The sequence below is a fragment of the Rhagoletis pomonella genome, unplaced genomic scaffold (genome assembly GCF_013731165.1).
Source record: "Rhagoletis pomonella isolate Grant_MI unplaced genomic scaffold, Rhpom_1.0 Rhpom_scaffold_00001, whole genome shotgun sequence".
Classification (NCBI taxonomy): Eukaryota; Metazoa; Arthropoda; class Insecta; order Diptera; family Tephritidae; genus Rhagoletis; species Rhagoletis pomonella.
Window position 1 is genome coordinate 5468458 of NW_023458555.1, and position 24305 is coordinate 5492762.

The following is a 24305-nucleotide window of genomic DNA, read 5'->3' on the forward strand; positions in this document are numbered from 1 at the left end:
TTTTTAAACCTTCAGGCTTTCATGTTTATTCTGGTCACAAAGCCATGAAAATGACTTTAAGCGGCAATCAACAACTAAAAACAGTAAATGTGCAGCACTTGTGATTGTGGGATGTATCGCTTTCGCCAGCTGAGCAGCGCTTTAATGATATGCATATGTACATACATACATACATATGTATGAACTTCTGCTTACCACTTTCAGCGAATTTTTTTTTTGCCTGGGTTTTTATTGCGCGAACCACACTAGTGCGTTGGTTGAGCTACAGTTGTAAAGTTCCTGCGCACATGCTTTTCATCATTAACATTTTTCAACGCAGTTTATTTGCCAGCTTTCAATGTAACAACCATATACTTAGTATGTACTCATCAACTGAGAAATTCGTCACAAATCCGTCGCGCATTTTTCGCCTTCATTCGCTTCACCTTCGACGACAGCAAAAATAAACTCCGTCATTCGCGCCATGTTGTCATACCCGCGAAATCCGCTTAAGTGTGTAATCCTTTGCCATTTTGATTCAGCGTTTATTTTTGTTCTCTCTTTTGATTTTCTATTTCTAGGTTTTCTGTTGGCAGTTTTATGTTTTTATTCCGTACTTCCGTATTGTTTCTTTTTTTAATTTTTTAGCCGTAACCCGCCAACCGCGTTGAATGAGTTTTCACCGTTCAATACCCACACATGAATATTTAAGCGCACTTTTGTGTGGAAATATTTATTACAGCATAAAAATGGCCACATATTTAGTTTAAATATAAACGTATTTCCACGCCACTAGCATCCAGTTAAGTGAATTTATTTAATTATTTTTTGAATATATTTGTACACAGTCGGCTTCTATTAGCGGCTTTAGCCGGATTTGAGGTACTTAAAACTTGTCAACACTATCGGTTGCCATGTCGGTTACCAATTTTACGTTGAGCTAAATAGAACAGGCTTACTAAGCCATAATTTGTATAGCGAAATAAGGTAAGTAGCAATTTAGCTTGTATTTATTTTAAAATATATATATTTTTTTAATTTTATATTGGGTACGCTCATAGCGTCTTGTGTTAAAATTTGTTTGCTGGAGAAACATTTTTGTACGAAGTATCAGAGTCGAAATTCTTAGAAAAATTGCATTTTGCAGTACGAAAGATACTAGAAGGACTCTTTACCATGCACTTCAATTGATTCCATTAGATTCTTCTGAGTGGATAACTCATATTTTGCATAAATGGACATTAAAAAGAAATCTGCACGATGAGTGTTGCGGTCTGAATGTGGATCGAGACCAAGACAGAGACCAAGAAAAAGTCGGGCAGCGGACTGGACAGAGAAGTATTTGCGTCAGTTATTGCAATGCAAGAATCTCTGATATCGTCTCCTTTATCCATACTTGATTAAGTGGCTCAAAGGGATTAGATTTGGAGCAAATAAAAAGGCCATCACTTAAACGCCAATTTTGAGAAGCTTGAGATAGCCTTTTATTCGCTATGCACCAATATTTTAAATTTAAATGTAAATGATGCTTCAAAACGGCATTGATCATATGACCAATAAAGAACAAAAATATAAAAGAGGGTTTTGTTAAGTGATACAAAATTATTTTATCGAAAAACCCAAGGACTTCTCTTCTATGTTCGCCATCGCCCAAATTTCTGCTCCATATATAAAGCGTACAGATAACTTAACAACTTAAGACAATTAATTCCATCTTATTTGAATATCGAACTTTAAAGCCCGGGCCCAAGTGGGTAATTTAACCAAATTACTTTGCAATATTCGTATAAACAAATCAGTGCCTACAAAGTAACTGTGTTGTCAAAATTGAAACACGATAGGAATAGGAATCTTGCACACATCCCAAGAAGGCGCATTATTTTCCCAATCGAATGCAATATTAAACGCGCTGCTTCATCGGGCCTATAATGGGCAACGACGGCAACAGCGTAAATTCCTATACCCTTAATTTACTTTGCGCTAAGTTCCTTGATAACTGGAATGTTTAACCAGTAAGCCTGTTGCTTTGCCCCTTTACTTCGTCTTAATTAATTGCCATCATTTCGTTTATTTGCCTAGAAGCCGTACTTTTTTGATTTTATTTTTTGCGTGTTTACATAGTTTTTTAATTGTTTCTTATTATGTATAGCGTTTATGTATGTAGTATAATAATACGAGGGCACTAACAAAAGTTCGGTATGTTGTGCGGAAAAAATATGCAAACGTTTCTTTGATTTGTTACTATTATCTTTTTCACACAATCCTCATTAATCTCAATACATATCTTTAACTTGTACATCCACTGCTCAAAGCAGCTCTCGCAATTAAATTTTTTTATGTTATTAAGTTTGACATTACTTAATTAACTCTGCAGAACTACTGAAGATCTTCTCATTCAAAATTTTCTTAATTTTTGGAAATAATCAGAAATCACACGGCGCCAGATCCGGGGAACTTCTTCCATGTGCAAGAAATCTGTTTATGCTGTACAAAAAGCACTTTTGGTTAGCAGTTTTAGTTGTACCATTTGGTGAACCATTTGGCTGCTAAACTCTCCATTTTCAAACTTTCTTAGGAAATAATGAGCAAAACGAATTCGAGCTATTTTTTGGGTACATTTGTTTCGACGGGTGGAAATTTTTGACGTCCTTCGATAGTCTCATCCATCCAGTATGGAATCGTTAATATTAGGTACTGTTGACCTTTCATCAGTAATTTTATGTTTTATCGTCTCCATTTTCACCAAATTTCTGAAATAAAAAATGGCACATCGTAGGACTCTTAGAAAATGTGCCGAATTTTTTAATACTACAAAAACACTTAAAATCCATCTTAATTTGCCGAACTTTTGTTGGTCCCTTCGCACATCCATATGTATGTATGTATGTATGTGGTAGAGCATTTGCAATTAATTGAAGTTGCATAAGAAAACGCCTTGCGGGCCATTTCAGCTTGAATGCAAAATACTTGCATAAAAGATGCACACCGAAGTGTTCAACGGAAGACGTAAAACTGACAAAGAAAACGACGCATAAAAACGCAATTAAAGCAACCCACAAGGGTGGAGCGATGGTCGCTGTGAGGGAGGTACGGCATATGCAGCTTGAAGCTGCAGAAATGCAATGCCGCCGCGTAAATAGGAAAATAACTTTTATAAGTTTGTAAACCCGAAGCGCCACAACGAATTTATGACGCTTAGTTGGTGTCATGTTTAAATTCTCCTTTCTACCCTCGACCATCTCTACACGTCAAGCAGCAAAGCATCAACCTCGGCAAGCTTACGTACGTCGCAGCTTCTCTTTCCCGTTTCTGACCTTTTTTTGCCGCTTTCCTTCGGTCGCAATTTTTATGGGTTTTTTATGCAGCGTCGGTAATTCATTATAAATTTTCACTTACAAAGGGCAGGCGAACAGGCCAGCAAGTGGGGAGGGGGGGGGGGCGGATCTTGGTGATTGCATAGAAATGCAAGCGGCCTGAGAGAATTGCCTTTCACATGGAAATTGCTTGCTTGGCTTCACTCTACATACAATTTTTTTTTGTTTTTTGCTTTATAATTTACACTTGCGTAATTTTTTCTTTCCTTTTTTTATTTGTTGCATTCTCTGTTTTGATGTTGTTGTCCGCTTGTTATCTGCTTGTGAATCTGTGTTCATTTAAGTCTACCATAAATGCTGTTTTTTATTTGCCCTATCTAAGTTATTTATTGCACAGTTAATCGCGATTTCATTACAAATTCCAATTACTCTGTAGAATCCGTAACTGCATTGCGTAACGAAGCAGTAAGATAAGAGGGGCAACAGACTTAAAACACAGCTGCAAATATGCTTATGAAAAACTATTAAAAGTGAAAAGAGTTGCATCCAGGAAAATGGCACTAAAGTACTTACGTATTGAGTGTTGGAAAAAATAAATACAAATTAAAGATGGGATTGAAAACCCACAAGAAAAAAATTAAAATTGAAATTCTAGGAAACATCAGCCATCGTGACCGTATACATTTCCAAAGTCGGAAGCAAGTCTTCATAAGATGCGGTGTAATTAAGTACGCAAATAAATAAATTCCTACAAGCACGCAAATTGAAACTAAAATTCTATCAGAAAAGAGTGACGATGTACTTAAGCGGGTTTCAGCTTGCGATGTCATATCACACTTCAGCAGTTTTGTGGCCTAGTGAATTGCTATCAGTTCCGCCTGAAAAACGCTCCAGTGGTCCGGAAGACGAGAGCTTAGGGAGATCCCCAAGTGATGGAAGTAAAAACCTCCTCCGACCCTCCCCTCGAGCTTTGGGCCATATGCGTAGCTCACCAGTCCGGGAAGCCCCTATAACTCCGTTAGTATCCTACTACACAGAGAAAATGATACAGGTAAAATGCAAGTTTTTAGAAGAAATTGTAAAATAAAATTTTTTGATATAATTTCACTTCATACAAAATAAAAATACAGTATTTGTACTTACGACTTTAAAATGAAACATTCGCAAAACAAAAACGATCGTTATAATATATTCACTTTTTTTTTACTGAGGAGAACAAACGACATTAAAGAAATTGCGTCAAAAATGCGTATTTTAAAAACTTAAAGGAAACATTTTAGAATATTTTCCCAACAAGTTGAAGTGCGACACAATTTTCAACAAACAAAAAAATTAGACATTTTTAAAATAAAAACGTTAATTTATTATCAGTCAATTAGGTATGAAAAATATCTAAAACTAAAATGTTTTGCATTAGAATTTAAAAAGCTACCTAGCTATAATGAAAAACCTTCATATGTTTGCATCATTTGTCGGAAAAATAGTGTTCAGATAAATATAACTTACTTAGTTCAATCTTCAGAAAAGGCGATGAAGTTATACAAACAATACTGCCATTCTAACCCCTAACTACATATAAGGGACACTGGTGGACTTCTTTGACCGAAAAAAGCTTTGGTAAGAGTAACTTACAAAAACAAATTCCTATGGGTTATTAAATAATAATTTAAAACTTTCTTAATTTAAATTACAGGATTTGACCAGCGTGAAGTAAAATTAACAGGCCCAGCTTGGAAGTAAGGCAGGAACATCTGTATGTATGTATTTATGTATGCATATATTAATATGTAAAACATCTGTATTTCACTTATTAAATGTTGTAACTTATTTATAAGTATATGTATATCAATATATTTTTGACAATGTGTGTACCAAACGACTTGTTGCGATTTAATAAAAATAAAATTTGAATATAATATTTGAAAACGCATATTTTCAAAATGAAAAAAAAAACATTCTAGGACTTACTTTCAACATGCGCATAATAAATTATCAAACAATTGTTTTTAAAAACGATTTGAAAATGTTCGTATCAAAAACCATAACATGGATTTTGGAAATTGAAATGAAAATTTTCGTGCTAAAAATTTAAATAAATATTGTAGGTGCAAAACCTGGGTCAAAACGTTTTTAAAAGTAAAACGTTCCATACAAATTTGAAAGCGAAAATTTCTCTGTGCATGGCCACAACTGGTATTTGACCATTTATTTTGACTGTTCATAGGAATTTCTGTAATGCTTGCGACCTACTTGGTAAGCAGGTCTGGTACGGTTGACCTTTTTTGAAAATCGTTTTATTTTTATTTTATTGCGCATTTTTTTGTTTCATAAGAAATTCATGCATATATGGGAAAATGTGAATTGTATAGGCTATAAAACTCTATACCCAAAAATCTTCTAAAAATTCAGATTAAAAACTTTGAAATTTTGATGCAAATTGGTTGAATTTTGTATAAAGTTTAAAACCTTGATAATATTTTTAAAGAAAAATACCAAAATAAAAAAATTTAATTTGAAAAACATTGTGCATATTCAGTGAACACGAGTCCACTTGAAACTAAAAAACAAACAAGTAATTTTTGAGCAAATAATAAACAAGTAATTTTTAAGCAAAAAACAAAACCGACTTCAATTCCCATATAAAAATGTAAGATTATCGTTAATTTCTTCAAGATCCATTGATCAAATCTAAGCTGAATTAGTATGGGACCACCTTTGAGGTACCACCTTTCCGATGAAAAAATAATTATCGAGTACTATACAGTGAACACGTACACACACATTTGCATAAGGTTCCTGCAGGAAAACCGCAGACAAGTGCTCCTAGTTCCGTACTAAATCTTTATCGCCAAAAACGAACCGGTCCGATAGTAACTAGATCCCCAAATGTGCAAAATCAGCGAAATGTGGTACTTTTAAAAAACTATTTCATTTCATTTTTTCGATTAGAAATCTATATCATAGGTGACGAACTAGTTCGGAACAACCGAAAAAAGGATGCAGCGGGGGTCTTGTTTACATTACAAACATAGATATGTGTTTGGCGGCTTTTTCGTTCAAATACGCTTCCATTCTGCACTTCGCAGATGCTTTTTCATAGCTACCAAGCTAAAACAAAAATTTGTGTTAACTTTTTAACATTTTGGGACCTTCTGTAATCTAACCGATAACAGCAAGCACCTCTGCAAACTCAGCTACAGCCAATGGCATGTAAACATACACTTCTTACAATCATTCAAACAAATTTAATTTCAAATTGAAAACACATTTCTTCGAAAATAATTTCAAATCGCACACACGGAAGAACTGAAAAAACTGAAAAATCATTATACTATATTATATTTTCTTTCGTATTTCGATTAAGGAGCTGGTTCGGAACTATCGAGAAAGGGATGCAGCGGAGGGCAACTGACACCTCCAAGGACATCGCCATGTTAAATTCGCCAGTTTTTTGCATGCAAAATATATTTATCGCAACCCAGTACTGGGTCTAAATGTACTAGAAGCGCACCATTTCAGAACTAGGGATTTTCCCCACAGGGGTGATATGCAATTTGTGTGAAATTTCCACATACCTCCTCGCTGAGCTTAGTAATGTACAAGTACGTCGCTGGCATTTCCAACCATGACCAACGCTAAGGGTAAGCCCTACCTCCTCTACTCTCAAATCTCTATCCCAATTCCGAACTTGGTCTCTCGCTCTTCCTCAGCTAATCGCATAGTTAGGCAACTACTAGAGATGGGTGACAAGAATAACGATTACAATATTACGAATGGACAAAACGATTTGTACATACATTTGTTTAAATTTGTACATTTTCACAAAGTGGTGTTTTTTGAAAAGTTGTTAATGAACTGAATTTATTATTTCTGAATCTCTGGTTAAGGCACTCCGAGAATTTCACAAAGGAGCAAAGGAACTTATTTTCTTCACAACTTTTGAAAGATTTTCTAACTGAACTTAGTAAATTAATTAAAATAATTAAATTTATTACTTGACACATTTTATTTTGTAACCATTACCGTTATTTTTTTATATTTCAAATCTATCCTCGCTTATCTTAACAACTTAGCTGTTCAATTCTTAACGGCCATGTAAATGCCATTATCAGCTTCTTTTGTACCTGTACGCTTCCAAAAGCAAAGATACTTTACATAAATAACTTTCTCAGCAATGACCTTTGAGTAAGTCAAACTAACCACAATCAAACAGGGGCTTGTGAAAATTATACCAACCACATGACGCATTATCCAAAGCATCAACAATAACAGCACTAACAACCAACGGTGACCCATCTCCCACTGAGCCTGTTTACCCCCATCCTCTCCCTTGGTTCACAAATTGGGTGATTACATTCGTTGTTCGTTTACGGTTGGAAAACTGTTTTTGCACTAATGAAAAAGTTTTAGCTGTTAGTACTTATGTATATGAAATTGCGAATTTGAATGTGTGTGTACACATACACATAAATACATACGTGCTTGCGATCATAAAATCTCCGGTTTACTCGCATGAAGCACCCATCATTAGGTTGGTTGGTATTAATCCTCTCGTTAGCATGCCATTCGAGTGCTGTTTTCTAGTTGTCTTTTCGTTGATGTGCAGCTGCAAAACTTTACAGATATTTATCCGCTTTTGCTGAGGGGATACAAAATTTGCAAAATTGCATACATATATGTATGTATGTATGATGTAGGTATGGGCCTCCATGTTACCAATGTTTATATGTATGTATGTATGTAGTGTACACATTCTCGTTAAATGTAATGAAGAGTTGTAAAATCATTAGCCAAAATTGCTGCTAAACAACTTGCAAAGCTTTTAAATAGTTGGAATTAAAAAGTGGTTTACTTTACAAATTTCGATGTAACTGCAATAATTTCCATTACAATACTTAACCAAATGAGCGGGTCGGGTTGAGTTCACATGAAAAGTCTTGAGTATACATACTCATACATGTAAGTCTGAATGTACATTAGGGTGGTCCAAAAAAAAGTAAAGCCGGAATTTTAATGCTCTCACCACCTAGGATCGTTCTATATCGACAAAAATATTAAAAAAAAAATATTTAGAGGTCACTCAAAGTTTTGCTTGTGTTTTATATAGGAAAAAACTACTTTTCGTAGAAATGGTATGTAATTCTTGAAAATTAATATTTTTCGATCGGAAAACTCTGGTTCCTCAGAAGACTTCCAATAATAATACCCAATTGTTTATGTAACCAATTTTTAATACGAACGACTTTTTATTGGGGCCCTCATTGCATTTTTGGGGGTTTTTGACGGGCATATAAATTATAGTTACTATGAAAAAATGGTCAAATAAACAAATTGTAGGGAATCTCCTAAAGAGAAACAGATTATTCCGATCGAAAAATATTGATTTTCATGAATTCTATACCATTTCTATGAAAAGTTGTGTTTTTCCATATAAAATACATGGAAAACTCTGACCGTTTTGAGCGACCTGTAAACATTTTTTATTTTAATATAAAATAGTAAGGGCATATTTTTTCGGAATAGCACAATCCTCTGACTCTACTTTTTCTCTTGCACCATCCTAATATGCATACAGAGGTATCATTTTATGTATCTTCATCTATGTATATAACTTTGATAAGCTTTTCATGTTGCAAATCGGCATTAATTACTTGTCTGAATAGTTTGAAATTTGAGTCATGAACTTGGTACTTTATAAAAGCTTTGGAAGGTCTGAAATTATAAATCAATTTCATTGGTAGAGTGCTGAGTGTTTTTTGGTAGAAATATCCACTTTTCAAGTGCTTTGTAAATGCTTTGAGAGGACGTTCGAATCGCTATATCATTGGAATGAAAGCATAATTTATGTAAATACAAATTTTCAACCCTTTCAGCCTGTTTTTGTTGGTTTGCCATAAGTATCTGCACAGTTATGCGGACTGCGCCCCTTGTGCGGATGGGCAGGAAAGGAGGGTAAAACCGTTGGGATTATTGCAAATCTTTACATTTCTACCGATTACAAAATGACAGTTTCACCATCTGCAACGTTTCTCTAACGTCTTCACATTCAAACTCTATTTAATATTTTTTAGGTTTCACCGCTGCATTGCAACAGACTTTAGACCTATCAGTCTGTTTTTGACCTATCGGTCTTTCCCTTCAAGGCCTTCCTTCCTCCTCAAGGAAAAGAGACTTCTGAGTTTCAAGATCATGCGCTGCCTTACTTCTGAAAGTTTCAGCGATGCTTACCGTAAAGTAGAACATATTAAACAGGCTGGCACTACATTGTTGAAAGCATTGAGAAGTGAGCGCTATAGACTCTCTGGGCCTGGGAGGATATTATAACCAACTCTAATTTTGAATACACCCAATCCGCCTTACCGCTGAATTCTATCCACTCTCTGGGTCGGCTAATAAGTAAAAAATCTTAATATCTCGTTGGAAATCGCGGAAGTTAGCGGAACGACTGTTGCGATACCAATCAGGGTGGAGTTCCGCCTCCTCTCTTATGGATCCTTATCCAAATTTCTTCTTCGCAATACATCGAGAGCTGTTAATATTTCTGAGTAGACAGATGACCTAGTCACCATGGTCTTAGGGGAGTTCATTTTTTCGAGATGCACTTAATGACGTGATCAGTAAGCGATAAAAGCTGGACAACTTTCAAAGTCTTACGGCCCAATAGGGCAAGTCTTTAGTTATCAAAAGAAGCGAACTATTTTTGATTCTAAAGCGTTCGACCCTCCGCAGGCAATGGCAAACCTCCGAGTGTATTTCTGCTATGAAAAACAGCATTGAGTATACATAAACATTCAACAAAGGTGAATGAAGAGCACTCCGAGACTTCGGCTTGCTAGCAACTGTAAGGAAGCAGTGATTATAAGAATATGCAATTTGAGCTGAAAACTTCGAAATCCACTTTTCTGACAGAAATCACTGAAAACTTGATATAATTCGACGCCTTGACATTGGAAAAGGATCTGATGTTTTCACTCACAAAATTTATTTGAAAGAGATGTGTAGACTCACTAATAACTCAAGCATTTTCCAATCTGCGATGTGTGAAATTAACACGGCGGGGAAGCTGTTAAGTAAGACGGACCTATCATGACTTTAGCTGCCATCAGGCCCAGTAGTACTCCAGAAAATTAGGATGCAGAAAAGTATGCGAGAAAGTCATCCGAAATATGACTGGAGGAAGCGGCTCGAAGCACTCAATTTATCTTGCGATTGCTGTTTCCACGAGTTTAGAAGATGGCCATAGCGCCTATCAACAGCAGGCTGACATATTTCAGCCAGTGCTAGGTAGAATGTTCACACCGAACGGTCGGCTTCTCACCGGAATACAAACCGGACACAACGGTCGTAGCATCGCATTGCATCGCAGGCGGTCTATGTGAGAAACTAGTGTGGTTTGAATAAAAATAAGAGCTGGCCTTAGAAAATCCTGTCCTGCGCATTGCAAGGAGCCTGTCCATCCTCCGAGTGAACTACTAAGCTGCCCGCGTAACCCAACCTGATATACCACTAAACAACAACGTTGAAAAGGGTGCAAGGTGTATTTTTAAACTTGCTATTAGTTTGTAATGCCCTAAAATACCCATTTTTTATATACCTATTACCATTTTTCCTGAACATGTTAAAGACATAATTTTTTTCTTCTGTACTGCCAGAGGGTTTAACGACACTTACAAGCCTTAGTATTTAATAGTAATGAAAATACAAATTATCTAATTTATCTAAGTTCCATCTAAATTTAAAATTAAGTAATAAATCCATTTGAAAAAGCAAAAAAAAAAAATTATGTAAGCTTTTCAAAGTCCGGTTCAACTTTTCTCCGCTTTTATTTAAATAACATATTCCCTAGCTACTTGTATGCCTTACCTTAGAAGCAAAAAATCAAAACAAAACCACATCAATCGGACCAAGCATATCTTTGGCCGACCGCTATGCCTCACTGACTTTCATCAAAAAGGGGAAAGCATATTTGCATGCGTTTAAAACTTTTTTTTATGTATTTTTATGAATAGCATTTCGACAGTACATTCGCCCATATGTTCATACATACACTTACGTGCATCTCATATTTTTATTTAGTCACTTACAACGCATTATTTACCATAAACCACAAACCAGAAATTTCGGTTTTAATAGAGATTTGCTTAGGAAATGCCTTCGAAATGTATTGCATACATCAAGGCGATATACATGAGCCAATAAATAAACATAAACATAAGCGTGTTTATGCGTGCATATGTATGTATGTGTGTACGTATGCAGCTGGGGGAAAAACGCTCAAAAAAGTTGTTGACGAGTGCTTGCCACCTAAGCGGAAATGCGGCCATAAAGAAGGTAAGCATTAAGTGACCGCGCAACTCTTTCGTGGTGATATTGGGGATGTTTTTGACTTTTTATTTATGTGTCTTTTAAGCCTCTGCACACGCACGCTGAGTACATAAAGATATCAATAAAATTGTTACTAAAGGCAAACGACCGCGGGCACAGCAACAACACTTCCGACCATGTAAGCTGCAATAAATGGAAATTTAAATCTGTTTACTGTTTATATGATTTTAGCAGAGTTATTTGGAACTTCGCGTCATTAAACAACCGCTTTTAGAAGCAAGTAGGGCACGTGCAATAAACTTAAAATAGGCATGTGTGAAAGTAAGTACACATTCATCTGTACTTATACGTACTTATGTATATGAAAATGAATAAGGATGCAATTTCATAGTTTATTAAATTTTAGTTTAGCAAAATGCTGATTTAAAGTTGCTAAAAATTAGCATTGATTTTTAATAATTTTTATTTTTATATGTATTCGAAAACTTTTTTGTCCGTTTTTTAAATTACCAAATATTTTGTGTTAAAATCTAATTGATGCGAAAAAGTTCCAGAAATATATTTGATGCTTTATTATCATTACAATTCTCATATATCTATGTATATTTGTCCTATTTCAAAACAGAAATGGTCTACGATCATAGATGCTCATCACTGGTGTAAAAATATACCACGTAATCATCGAAGGGTTAAATAAAATTAATTTTTTTTCGGTGATATATTTTTATTTTTTATTTTGTTACATTTTAAATCATAAGCCGAATTAAGCCGAGACAAAAGTTAGTCATTAAATAATTTATACCGGAAGTATCAAAACTATTTGACGCACTTAAATTAATTCGGTTGTGTCTCTAAGTTTAGTATGCGAAAACTTTAATATATAATTTAGGAATTAATTTTCTTAAATCAAAGAAGATATGTTGAGTTAACTGACACGTGACAAAAAAAAAGTTTTAACGAATGAGGTCAGCTACATTAACGATAACAAATAAAGAAATTATTTTCAAACAACATGAACTTATTTACTTCAATGTGTGCGTGTAACATTTTGTGTGTCATCTTCATCATCAACCTTTTCCAGCTCATTTATTCGCATCTATCATTTGACATCGAAAGCTGGTACAGAAATATGCCATTAAGCAAATTCGCGTTCGCCAGGTGAAGCTTATGTGGCCATCCAATCGGCTGAACCAACGTCAACCAATCATGGGGCCATCACATAAGAACTCTCGTACGAAATTAAAGCTAAACATGCACACCTATTCACATACATACCTATACCGAATATCCATTTATATTAGCCTGGCTGGGTGGGGAGCCGGCTAAAAAAAAGTTAATACCTTTATTGAAATATCGTCCGAAGATATCTGTAGAGGGAGAGCCTCATAAAATATGCGTCTAATCAACTGCTGGCATGCAAAAGCAAAATACGTATACAAACACATGGAAATCTAGCTACGAACTTTGTTGCAGCTAAATGAAGGCGTGTCAGCGATAGCATATGATTGGGTCGAATCGGGTCAGTACTACTCCGATGTCGTAGAATACTTGTGTCTATTTCACATTTTTAGCTTACGCTGTCATCAGCCATGACATTTTTCAACTACATATTTCCACACAAATGTGTAACTACTCTACATTCAATTGAAAGTCTGAATGCAAAGTGATCAGCATTTAACTACTCTTCGTTTGATTAATATTTTCTATATCCTCTAAGCCCGCCACACAAACTGAACTGCTGGAATGTGTGAAAACAAATCACTACACATAGCTAAGAAAATTGCACGCCGCGGTGAAGACAACAGCAACAACAACTCTGAAACAAATCATCTATAATCAATGCTGCTGCTAATGATTGATGTACACCTGTCGTAATATCCACCACTCCCGTACGTAAGAATTTCGCAAAACGTATCTGTCGGTGGTGTGAAACGTACCTTACCTCTAAGTGTGTCAAGTGCGAATGTGTGTGTGCGTGTGTGTGCACGCCAAAGTATGTAACGATTTGTCCAATTTATTGTTTACATGATGTTGCTGTTGTTCAAAGGCCCATTTTACTGAATTCAATATTGGCGTTGGTTGTTATTTGCCATTTTGTAGCAAATTTTTATAGTATGTACAGACATATATATATACTATATAGTGTGTGCTTTGCTTGTGTAATAACACGTACCCTGCTCACCTGACCTTTTTTCTACTAAACCATTTTTTTTTTTTGTGGCTGTCAATTTTCCCGGGCCAGTGATTTCCATTAGCCGATTTTTGTTTAGCCGCATGCAAATGAAAGAGCGATGGGAGCGGTGAGGCAGCTATATGTACACGGCATAGCCAGCGTTTGGTTTATGGCCTATGTTATCCTGTATCCTGTGACTTTTTCTCACAATTCCCTGCCCTTAGTGGCTGCAAATATTTGCCGCGTTTTGTGCAGTTGAAAAATTTATTACGTTTCGTTTCTATCCGCATAATAGAATTTCCCTATTGTGTAGATCCTTTTGTACATATTTTTATAACCTCGTACGAATATGTAAAAACATGGAAGTGTCTAAATATTTGTGGGTGTACTTTTGGTCAACAGGAAATTGATTACTTACCTCGGTTTCCCGAAAAGGTCTGTGAGGGTGGTATCGAAATTCCCTTGTCCGATAAAGAAGGAGTGATCTACGAGTCTTAATAGGACTTATTATGGGGCACAATTAATGGGGAAGACATATCGCACACCGTCTTCAAAAGATGCACAACTCAAAATTTTGAATTTTTGAAATTATGTGCTGAAAATGTACAGAGAGCTTCTATTTACCTCTCAGCAAAAGCTGGAGCAAATGTTTGTTATAATTTGTTAAAAAACCTAAGGTAAAGTTTCCTTTGCTCATATGATTATCAGGTGCGATATGGTCACCATAGGCATCATCGACGATCCACTATGTAGAACGTGTTTAGAGGATGAGGATAGTACAAAATGTTTTATCTGCCTCTGCCCGGCCTTCGCCAGACTCAGACGGTACAATTTTAGGTCGGAATGAGAATAGACAAGATAGATTTTTTCCCCCAATAAACTGCTAAAATACAATAAGGAGTCTGATAAGTTTGAAGAGGAGCAATGAATTCTCACCCCCACCTATATATTCCTTTCCTCCAAATCCTGTCTTAAGTACAATGGGAAATACTGCCCCTGAGTGCGTTGGAGAAATTTTTTTTTGGTTTTTCCCGCCACCCACAATTCCATTCCATTCATCTTCAATAAAACTCTTAGAATTAAGAGTCTTTGGCGTCTTTCGCATTTGTTCAGTTATTTAGTCGCGCGACCAGGCAGACCGCAAATGCCTTAAATCGATACTTTCTTCTGGTTTGATTACATTTAATTTAAGGTTCGTCTAGAAAACATACGATTTTTTATGCCTAAAGAAATTGTTCTATACTATTCTTATCCTGCAAATGAGATGTGCTCAATAAATTCCCATAATTAGTTTTATCCAAGTTTGGAACTCTTTTCATACCTAATTGAGAAGGAATATCTCTGCTGCCTAATCGGGCCTTTTCGGTAAAAACTTGATTATTTCTTGAGTAGCGGTAGTTTCCGCCAAACTTGTCCCTATAATTGCCTTCGTTCAAATTTTATGCTCCAAGGACGCGCGATTCGCCGATCTATGGGATCGTTCGTCGACCTATAAGAGGTCAGACTTTGCAACAAAAGTTAGCTTCGACGTACTTTCATGGACAGCTTTCGAGGAGATACTTAAAGAAGAAAATCTACTATCCAAATTCCTGGCAGGTCCATTTGCATTTTCAGTGTTGGAAACAAACAAAGTTTATTTTTTTTCTATCCATCCATTGCTCCCTTGTAGGAAAGCTAGTGGCAAACTTTCTTCCTGATGAGGCTCAATGCAATGCTCTCTCAATCTTTTAAACAACTTTTTTCGCACGAGAGGACTTTGCTACAATGAAAATCATTATACTTAGTTGTCAAATCCAGGGTAGAAAATCAAACAAACCTTTAAGAACTGCTCCTGACGTAATCCACCGTAGGCTTCTTTTAACCATGCTTCTTCGCCATCATACTGCAGAAAAATAAGTGAAGGTCGGTATGACGAAAGATTTGTATACACAGAGTATCGTAGCAGAGTCCAAATCTAAATAAATGGTTTTCCAATACTTTCCGAAAACTTTCAGCTCTCGATTGTCCTTCAGAGAGAGTAAAGTTTTTCACGTTAGTTTCTTATCCAAGAGTCATTTATGTATGTATGTACGTGGCAAGATTTAGGCTTTTCTTTCTAAGCACCAAAAGTCTTGTTCAGCGCTTGCCTTGTATACAGATTTATTTCTATTTAGCTTAGACACAGATTGCCATTAAAATTTTCTAGACAAATTCATTGCATCGATGTCTCATTGGGATGGTTCTAATTTCTATGACAGTGTTGTTGTTGCTAGAAGGTTGTATGCTAACGAATGTTACTTGCATGTGTGGCTCTATTGTGTTTTAGTACTCGACCCGTACTTTCAATTTGCTGTACCCTTACCACTTTTTGAGTTCGCCTCGTTTGTATTTTCACTTTCCTTTTTTTATATCAAATTTTTTCAAGTAAATTCATCAATTCAGGTTTTGAGTATTTTGTGGTGGTATGGTGCACTTTTGCGTTTATTTGCATTAATCAAGGCCACTTTTTGAAATGGAAGGGTGGAAAGGAAGTGTTAGAAAAAAATGTATCCAATTTCTATTTGTTTTTGTATTTGGGAGATGCTTGAGTTTCGATTTTTCAATCATTAATTAATTTTTGCTCAATCTCAAAATAGGAAACACACTTACATACGTTATTGTTAATGCAGGTCAGGAATTACTACACCACAAAAAAAAAAGTATTGACTATATAAGGATTCAATTTCTCATTGGTAAGGAAAATAAATTGATAGGAGGGGCGCTTATTAATAACCAAAAAAGCATGTAAATAAATGGAAAGTAAAAATTGAAATGAACGCAACAAAACAAGCAAAACAAGGTAGCAGGAAGCTATTCATATTGTTGAGTGCTGCCACACTTCACCGAAGTGCTTCAGGCTGGGTGGGCGTCAGATGTTGCAGTGAGAAAGCACCTGAGAAATTAATTTACGCCTGAAGCTGTGGCACTCACACTATGACCGCCGTATGCGGCATAAGTTTTTCGTAGCCACCTACAATTCGTACGCCGCATAATTTATGCGTAATTTCATCATTAATCAAAAACTTGAACACAAAAACTTCCGCTTTCGCTGCTCTGCATCTCCACTGCTCCATTGCTGCACAGCTAGCTGTTGGCGACAAAGACGAGATGTGCTGTGATGTGGCATAAATGAAGGGCGCGAAATGTTTAGAAGATGAATTGTGTAGATATATATGTGGCCTAGAATAGAAAAAGAAGTAGTAAAAATAGAAACCAACAGGGAAGCTGCCAAAGGTGCGAGCAAAGAGAAGCCATAGTTCCAGGCGAGGCCAAGTGATTCTTGGCTTCCGGTCAACCGGCGTTCCGCGTTGTTTGTCAAGTGTCCAAGTAGCTATTGTTAAACGCTTCGGCATAGTTAAGTGCGGCAAGTGTTGAGTGCCGCTTTGGCATGTTAAGCATGTTGCAAGCACACTTGAGCCATGTGGCTGCCAAGATGTTTTTGTCGGTGAAGACGCCCAGATGATGGGCGTTCGCTAATCAAGTTGAGAGTAAAAGCAACGATGCCAGCTGGCGTTGTTGTTGTTGCTGGCACAATTCATGAACTGATTGTTATTACACTTTGTTATTTCCCGCTTGTTAATTAATGTTGGCATTTTTTGTTGCTACACTTGAAGATGTTTTTTCTTGGGTTTTGTTTTCCTATTTGCATAATCCCATCCAAGTAATTACCGCTGTCAGCTCAAATTAACTGTTGGTAGCTATGCAGAACGTTTTGAAGTTTGACTCAACATGCCGGGCAAACCATTTAATGTATTTACTTATCTACCTGAAACACTCAAACTACAGCTTGCCTTCTACTTTAATTGTGTATGAGAGCTGTAAAACGTCCTTATTCGGGATCTTGCGAGTATTGGTATACTTATAAAAATTATCATTGATTAGTCAAGCGCACAGCGATTAAGTTCGGTTCCATATAATATTTCTTAAAGAAAATCTTTTTTTAAATTTAAATGCCCAGTGGAGAATCGGCTTTAGTAGTTTCATTCGTACAAGCAGTGCCGTTTTGTATGCTTATGGGTTGCTGAACTCTGTTTTGAGTCGGAGTAAAAGCGTTGCCGGTATAACATTTAGCGATTACAATGTTGGCAGTTTTATCGATAACTGCTGCAAGATATATGTATATATAACGATGTTAATCTATAGCTATATAAAAATATTATTTGTTAATGATATGCCTAAATACATCCAAAATATGCCGATAATGAAACCAATTAATGAATTGACAAAAATATCGATAATAAAATAAATCGACACAGATATCCTTGAAGGAACCAGTGCTAGCATCGACGTAAATTATTTAATAAATAAATCGATATAAAAATGGAAGTTTATAATTAATATTAATTTCAAACTGCGATTGAAGTGTAATTTGAGTCTAAGTGGTTCCGAAAAACAAAAAAGAAGGAATCCCAAAAATATCAAAATCGTTCAGATTCCGAGATATCACGAAAATTTCCGGAAAAATTCCGAGAAAATGGGTAAGAAGGCATCGATTAGGTTGTGAAATTTTATGAAACTATGCCCAAAGTTGGATTTCTACTAGGCATTAAATGGTGAAAATCGTTATGACAAAGTTGAGCATCGAAAAATAATCGTGTCATTACGTACAAAAAACAGTCATTAAGATCATTTCCACATGGCACAATATTTTTTTTACTTCAATGCCTAGTGAAAATTCGGCATAAGCTGCTCTTGTCTAATTATGTAAGAACATTTTAAGATGTGCCGATTGGAGCCCTGGAAACTTTGCTTTTCTAAGAAATACTTGGAAATATGTTATCTGTGCAAAGAGAGAGAGTAGATAAATAAGCGTACCTACTTCTATACATGCATAAGTTTGCAAGAGTGCAAAACCTGCTAAAGTAGCTAAATTTGGGCAAGGGTCTTAATCGAACACAAAATAGGAAGTATTTACGTGATTAGTATTACCTTAATCTCAGGTATATGGAGAGCGATTTGCGATGGTCTTCACTATGTGCATATAGGAAATTCTACTTAGTAAATTTATCTTAATTGCAATACTTTTTCTGCCTTGAAAATTTGTTTTTATGAAGACCAAAATAAAATTTGGTCTATAATAGCTAATCACAATTTATAGAACCTTTCACTTAGGCTTAAATTAAGGCTTGAGCTTTCGACTATAATCGTTGGAAATATCATCCCTGCACCTTGATCCTGAGGTCACTTATAGTAAATGGTTGGACAGAAAAAAACTGATTTTGGCAATTTTTTTTCAATAGCACAATTTTCCAGCATTTTTGTTATTGTTCAATAAATGACTATAAGTGACCACAAGGTCAAGGTGCAGGGATGTTATTTGAGGAGGTAGTAATCGATTTGGAAGGTGTTCCAGCATTTGTTTCTTTCCTAGAGCTTCTTAAATAATGCAAAACACCCGATTTTTTGCCACTTGGCCTGGCTGATTTATTACAATTTAATCAGTTGTCTATTTAATAGCTATTCAATTTCTATAAATCTTCGTTCTTCGCAGTCACTAAGTCATTTGTCGGCTGTGAGCGGCGTGCAAACCTTGTTTTTTTCTTCTGCATGCGTTTTTCTCACTTCACTTTAAATTGCTTTTAAATACGTTTGACATTTTCGTTTAAAAATTCATTTCCTTTTCTCCATCAGCCACTAATACAAATATCCTATTTATTTTTCCTCTGGCCACTGCATTTGAAACGAAAGCAAAGGAAAATAACATTTTTTTTTGTTTTAAGTAAATAAAGCAAATAACAGTTGTGTCTTGCGGGCTATTTGCGTTGCTGTGAATTGAAATTTTTCGCACATAAATAATGCACTCTCTGCCTGTCGCCACTTTAATAGCCTTTTCCTGTCCAAAAAGCTGCTCTGCTGCTGCCGTGCTGTGGAAATCGCCTGGCAGTTTTTACTTGATTCTTATTTATGCATACATACACACACACACACACACACCCAACAATGAGTGTATTTATGTGTAACACACATGCAGACGGACATCTTTTGCTCTGCCTTTTCCGGCTTTTCGCTAGCACACTGAAGTTTACAACCAAGTGGCAACCTCTGCCTCTGCCATTTTGGGTTCAGTTTTTCCAAGTCGACAATGGCTTTTGTTCCAGCACACACTCACATTTGGCCAAAAACTAACGAATAAAGCAATAAAAATGTCGAATGTCTAAATGTGGCAAGCGTGAATGGGGAAACAGCCAAATAAAAAAAATTAAAACGTTTTAGAGCGCACAGAGTATTTTCGGCCAATGTTTGTGGGCCTCGGTGTTTTCTTTCCGGACGATGGTAAAGCGATGGTTCAACTGCCTCCTTTGGCCTTTGCTTATTTGTTGTTATTGTTCTTGTTGCATCTTCGTCTGCATGTCTCCACAAAATATTGTATTTCGTGATAATGGAACAAAATGGATTACAAACATACACACACACACACACACACACACATCAGGCGGAAATAGGCCAAAAGGGGGTACGGCCAAAACAAATGGACAAGAAGCCGCTGGCCAGCCGCATGCTCATATACTCACTCACACTACTACGCCATCTAAATAAACACAAAAAAATCACTTTCATACAAAGTGAGACACTTGCAAGAGTGTCTTTTGGCGCAATGGCAACAGACACTCTCGGCTAAGCCAACAGCATTTGGGTTTGTGGCAATTGAGGCAGTGGCGGCTCACTTCCTGTTTTCTCGCTTCCTGTGGCAAATTCTAGTCACTTTGTGTTGCGCTGTGCTGCATTGTTGTTGTTGCAGTTTTCATGAATGTTGTGTGTTCTCATTCCTTCTTTGACTGCAGCAAAGAATTGTGTATTTTATTTCTCACAATTCTTTAATTTTCAGCTTCCTCAGTCGCAGGGCATTCCCCACCTCCCATATCAGCTTCACATTTATTTTATTTGCTTTATATTCTTACGCCTTTGCGCTGGCAGTCAGATGTACTCATAAATGTACATGTGTGTTCTTGTGTGAGTAAATGTGTATATGTGCTCTGTACACTTACTCTTATTTGTATGTCTAATAAGCGAGTAGTGTTTGCTATTTGTTACAAAAAGGATTTCTGACTGCCTTTGGCCAACAGTTGGCAAACCAAGCGAATGTTGGCCTGGGTGTGCGTGTCGTATGAGTAAAATAGTTTGTATAGGATATTTAGAAAAAAATATACATACATATATACGGATATATGTATACGCTTAGTTTTATATAAGGGGTATTCTCGAAATCTTGCAAAGCCCGGATTGCATTTCCTCTCATCTCGCTCACTTCATTTTTTTTCTTTTTCTTGTTATTGCATTTGATACAGAATTTCGTTGCTTGCTATGTACCTATGCACGCTACCACTTTGCAATAGGTAGACTAGAATATTTTTGCATTACGTAGAAGCCGTGCAATGTGCAAGACTTCGAGAATACACCTATTATATTTCTAGTTTGCAAAGCTTGCGATAAACTGAAATTGTTACAGTTGGACTGCCAAGACTCTTGCCTTCCTTTTATGGTAAACTGTAAGAAATTAAATGAAGAATTTTAAAACAATTTGTTTAAATTTAATTTTCCCTTTTAGTAGGCTATGGAAAAGCTATGTTTTTAATTTAATATTTATCAATGAAACACAAGTTTACATATGGACTATTGCAATATTTTTAACTGCTGGACATTCTGTGCTTCCTTAACTAAGATTGCTTAGAGAATAGAAATTGCTCTGACTTGATAAGTCTTTAGGATGTGTAAATATTATGTCCCTGAATTACTCAGGAAGTATTTGAACAGGTTTTGGAATAGAAAAGGCCACTTTTGGTTCGGGTAATTTAATCACACTGTGCGACAGCCGAAACCTGCTTGAATTTTGTCAACATTTTCTGAATATAGCCCATCCAGTGGTAAAACACTCTATGGATTTGCAAAAGTAACTCGTATTTTTTTATTTTATGGAATACTAAAGTTTTCATGTCCAAGCCTAAGTACTTTTCAAAAAGATGGAAAAAATGGTTAAAATAAATGTCTGAGCGAAATTAAAGGTTACGACATATATATAAAAATTTCATGGAAAATATTTCCGTAGAAAATTTTAACCCATGAGCTCTCGCTTAAAAGGGTCATTTTGACCCTAAATTCAAGAAACCCCGAAATAAGCAAATTTGGAAGGTCCTTAGGGGATTGATATATTCTACAAAATTATTCTACGGAAAATTCTACTGGGCAAAAACTTCATGCCACCAACGTAAGAGTTTCTATAAAATTAAAACAAATCATTAACCCAAGTACATTTTCAAAGTTTTCGAAAGAGCTCTCCAACATAAAGTGAGGAGCGGCTTCGGCTACGCCAATAATGCCGGCTATTGTCGAAAGGTCGGTTCGGTCGAAAATTTCACCTACGGTTGGCGTTTCTTAAAAATAATAAATTTTTAAGTGAACAAAATTAACTAAACTTTAAGCCAAATGGACAGATTCCACTTATGCTCTTTATGTACACTTCTTCCTTGCAAATAAAAAAAAAAAACAAAACCTTTTGAACCAAAAAAATGCAGCTATGTGCAAGTTGAGTGGTGACTGCATGTGCCTGCTTAGCAATAAATTAAGTACAACAACAATTGTGTGCAATAATTTTCATTTCGTTTGTTTCTTTGGCTGTACAAAACATGCAATTCTCGGTCAAGAGGGAAAATACAGTTGTGCGGCGGGAGGAAAGCAAAAACTTACAGTCTAACAGAATGATGCTGCCGTGACTGAGAAAACATTTTTCGAGTTTATTTATTACCATGGTATACATATTTAGTGTACACACTCAGCGCAGTGCACACATATCAACGAATAAAAAAATATAGTTAGCTCTATTGCAAGGGTTAAGGCTTAGTGGAGAGGTGGAGAGGTGGTGGAGCAGGCGTGGAAAAGCGTTATTTAAATGCGAATAAAATATAACTTACAACAAACTAAAAGCACATTGTACATTTCTACTTATATGTAAGTACACATATGCATGTGTGTATGTAAGTATTTAAGTATGCAAGTGTAGGCGTGTACATGTGTTCGCCGCTGGTAAAACAAATTAAAATACCATTGCAGTATATTGTTACAAATCCTTTGAATAAATAAATAATGCGCTAACGGAAATGAGAGCGCTAATAATGGCGCACAGCAAATCCTATAGTTTTCGTTGTTGCCATATGCCGATTAAAAACACACACACACACACACACACAAATACATGCAATGTGCAAAATCAGCAATTCAAACAAAGAAAGTAATTCGATGAGGCTTGTAAACAGACTTTTTTACAACTTAATTTTGCATATTAAATTAAATTAATAATATGTAAACTCTAATTAAATATTCAAGCGCATTAATTTCATTCGCCAAACATACACCCGAACGGTAATAAAGTAAACGCAAAAGCGCCGTTAAAAATAGAACTACGGCTAACAAGTCAGCATAAAAATTGTGAATATTTTAATTGTGGAGTTTTTTGAATTTGTTTTTTTTTTTTTTTTTTGTCAATCGTCACAAATTATTGCTGCTGTTTTTGCGGTCGCATTTGTTCAACTGTCAAGTCGTCCAAATGAGGCATAGGCACACGACACACCCAAACCGGAAAGGTCAAAGGGGAAAATTGCAATTTTAATGTTGTTGAATTGAAAATGGAATTCCATTAAAATATTTAGCAGCACTCACTCATCGCAGTGGCCATCATCTTTTGACGCCTACTGGTTGCTGCCGGTGCGTTTATGTGTTTGTGTGTGTGTGTGTGCGTATGTGGATGTGGCTTAATTTGTAATTTAATGTTAAATTGAGTAGAGCAACAAAAAAAACAATGCCCTTATTTGTGAGCATCTATTTTGAAAGTGAAACCGCAAATTAACAAACCAGAAAAAAAAGCAAAAGTTTTTCAATGCAAATCCAACCGATAATTATTGATGAACACGTGAAAAAAAAGTTGCACAGTGTTGAAATCGAAATGAGTTATGTATGTATGTATGTCAATGGGCCGCAAATCGACTGGAGTTGACATAGTGCACGAGGCACTACACTTCAGAGAGAAGTGGCATGAAGTGTGATTCCACGCGTGAGTGGCATTGCTCGAATTAATTTCGTAGAATGCATGGCATGAAATTTTAATGAAAAATAATGCGGTTTTTGAGTTTTTCTTTCATTACACTCTAAAAAGTGCATGTAAAACCACTTACTGAAAAGTGTTTATTTTTCAACCAGAATCTGTTCAAGTATACGCACCTTAAGGGTCGTCCCGTAATTTGGTTTAGACCCGATCATTAAATCATGAAAAAATTAACGGTTAAAGATCCACTCAACTTTCAAAAGTAATACAACATTTTACAAAAGAGTTTTAATATAAATAAATTAAATAATTTCACGAAATTTTTACACTTTTTTATTCATTTTCGTCAATTTCTAATTTCTCATTTTTTAATACTTCGAATAACGAAAATTTAACTGAACTTGTATTTTTATCATGTAGCTCATTTTGGTGGAACGAATTCGCAGTTAGCAAATTAAATCTT

The 24305-nt window shown here is 35.8% G+C and overlaps 1 protein-coding gene across 2 annotated transcripts in view; it reads left to right on the forward strand.

Moving 5' to 3' along the window:
* LOC118736867 (E3 ubiquitin-protein ligase RNF113A) overlaps window positions 1–24305 on the forward strand; it is a 315005-nt gene that overhangs the window by 201004 nt on the left and 89696 nt on the right. Inside the window, exon 4 of one of the 2 annotated variants that reach the window (XM_036466994.1) lies at window positions 828–931. The exons of the other annotated variant lie outside the window; for it this stretch is intronic. The gene's annotated coding sequence lies outside the window, so the exon portion shown is untranslated. Of the gene's footprint in view, window positions 1–827; window positions 932–24305 lie in introns of those variants that run through there. 2 annotated transcript variants of the gene reach the window in all.